The sequence below is a fragment of the Ursus maritimus genome, unplaced genomic scaffold, assembly GCF_017311325.1.
Source record: "Ursus maritimus isolate PB19 unplaced genomic scaffold, ASM1731132v1 scaffold_10, whole genome shotgun sequence".
NCBI classification, from domain to species: Eukaryota; Metazoa; Chordata; class Mammalia; order Carnivora; family Ursidae; genus Ursus; species Ursus maritimus.
In genome coordinates, this window is record NW_024423344.1 from 61,364,035 (window position 1) to 61,366,889 (window position 2,855).

Consider the following 2,855-nt stretch of genomic DNA (forward strand, 5'->3'; position numbering starts at 1 on the left):
TCTACTGCTGAAAGCGCTGCCTTTGATATCAAATGGTCATTAAAAGTCCCATGACACTTAACTAAGACTTAAAATTATTCATCTCTATCTCTTGGCAAGGGTTCAAATTTGAGATTAAATTCCTTTTAAGTGGTTGAGGCATTTGTAGTCTACCCTGCCTGATGCTTTTGAGCAGTTTTGTTTGACTGGAGGAGTAGTACCTTCAGATGCCTGAAGATGAAGAGAGGCTTGTCACTCACCCGCTCTTGAGTCAATCACATTTAGAAAATGCACAGGACCCACTGGTTTATGGTTTCTAATGTATTCTTTTTGTAAATTGTAAATGGACAAAATTCCTTTGTCATTTTTAAATTGCTTAAAGTCTTCATTTTTCTATCTTTAGAAACTCCCCTGAGCGCTGTTATCTTAGAAATTCTTTGAAAAATGTTTTTAAAAAATTCCAGAGGTGATAAAGCTCAGAAGGGCCCACATAGAACCAAAATACTAAAGTAAAATATGGTGCTAAAGGTTGACAAGAGAATAAACTGGACTTTACCGTGATAATATGAACCTGATAAAGTTTGAATGGAATTCTTATGACTTCTAAATTCTTTCAGAGAATCACTGTTAATGTTACAGAAAAATGTTCCAAGGCAATACCATAAACCAGTTTTTAAAAAGTTAACTTCTCATGGACACTCTTAAAACCTTATGAATGCCATCAAGCTTCTCAATTGGGATCTTCCACTGTAAAGTTTTTGTGCTTGGATCGTGCCCAGATCCCATTTCACGCAATTTCGATACAGATTCCCATGTACTGAAGACCTCAACTTCTGGTCAAATATTTCATCGTACTTCCAGTTGGTGTTTCTCATCCCTTATCTTCTCTGAGCCTCTTCATACATTCGCTCTTTTCATCAGACCGTGCTCCTAGAGAAGGACCGGGAGAGCGCGGCCCGGCTTTCGTTTTATTTATTTGTTTCCTCGATCCAGGCAGGGCCGCTCAGAGGTCTGTCCTGCGTGGGGCCGCGTTGACACGGGAAGGCGGGAGCCGCGGGGGGCCGCGCGCCGGGGGCGTGGCGTGGGGGCGGAGGCTGGTCGCGGGGCGGAGCGTGGAGGGGCGGAGCTTGCCCGCGGAGTACGGCGGGCGGGCGCGTCCCAGGTTGGGGGCTGCTGGCTGAGCCCGCGGCTACGGCTGCGGTGGCCAGAGCCGGATGCTCGCCGGCTCCGTGCGGCTCCAGCCCTTTTCCTCCCTGGTTCAGCGCCAACTCGCCCCCGCCGGAGAGGGAGACCTCACGGCGCTCTGCTCGAGAACTCTGGTGTCTCAGCCTCGGAGCTCCTCGGGAGAAAGCCAAGTGCCCCCAGGTGAAGCCGGTGTCCCAGAACGGCCCCGGAACGCCTGCAGCCAGCTTGCACCTTTTGGGAACCGCGACCGCCGAGCGTTTTCCAGCGCCTGCAACGCTGCAAGTGGAGTCCACTACGTGGGAAGGAGCGACGAGGACACCGATGATGGACGCACAGACCTGGCGCGCGGGCTGTTGCTGTCTCCTCCTTCTGGCTCTTGTTGGGTCTACTCGGAGCGAGGGCGTGCAGAGCTGCGAAGAAGTTCGGAAACTTTTCCAGTGGCGCCTGGTGGGAGCCGTCAAGGGGCTGCCGGATTCGCCGCGGGCAGGTGAGGCGCGGCGCGCGGACGCAGGGCGCTGCGCCGCGACGTGGGCCGGGGGCGTCCTGAGCGCCGACTCCGCGCTCCCCGGCCTCTGGGGGTGGCGGTTCGTGGGAAGATGACCTTTCAGGCGCTCCGGCGGGGCAAGGTGAACCCTGGGGAGGCCTCTGAGGAAGGAAGCTGTGTGTGAACATCCCGAGCGCCCCGCAGCTGTGGGGACTCCCTGACTCCGCCTGCGGCTAAGCCGGGCTCTGGGCATTTGCCGCCCGCGCTGGCTCCGTTAGTCTCTGCCGATGCGTTGGAAGAGGCCGGCAAAGCTGACGGCTGGGGAAAGCGCGGCCTGACTGCGTGTCTTTTGCGAGTGGGAATTTCACCACTGCCCCGCCGGGGGGCCTCGGTTTGCTGTTTTCTCGTGTGGTAGGCAGAGTTGGGTTGGTCGCTCCAAGTTTGATGCTAAAAATACAAATCTGTGTTCTTCTCCTTTGCTGGAGAACGGGGCACTGGCAAGGGCAACCGGTCTCCTTTTTAATTAGGACTCGGACCCGTACACCCACAATGGCGTGACCCCTAGCCATCTCTCTGCGCCCTGGCACCAAGCCCTCCTTGCGGGAACCTGAACTACCCAGTGCGTCTCTCAGACCCCTGGGTAGTTTCAACGCCTGAAAGGTGTGACGGTAACAGGCGAGCAAATTGAACATTATCGGGAAGCCACTCATACATGGATGAGACATATAACCAGAGACTGAGGGGGAAGGAATACCGTGAGCGTAGCCGGTGTAGATTCTGCTTCTTGTAAGTGCCGTTTGCCAGCACTTTTACCCCCTGCTCCCCACCCCTACCGCGCAAATTTCCTTCTGCTGGTGGGATTTCCAGTTTACCTTTGGTCCGGAAGATTAGGTCTTAGTTATCGAAGGCAATAGCAGGTGTCTGAAGCTAAGATCTTACTGGAGCAATGCACCCTGGCTATGAACTCAACACACAGACGAATGCTGTGAGCTTATTGGTTGAATAAAGAATTTGCAGAAGATGCTTCGGTCTAAGATAACGTCCTCTGCCTGAGTTTTTAGGGCGAAGAGACTTGCTTTTAGCACCATGGAGCTGTAGCTGTCTTGCTTGATTGCTTTGCTGGTTGTGAACCCAGTTCACCAGTCATCTTACAAGGAAAATCTGAGCATTTGGGAACATTGAATCCGTTTTAGTTTACACGACCAGT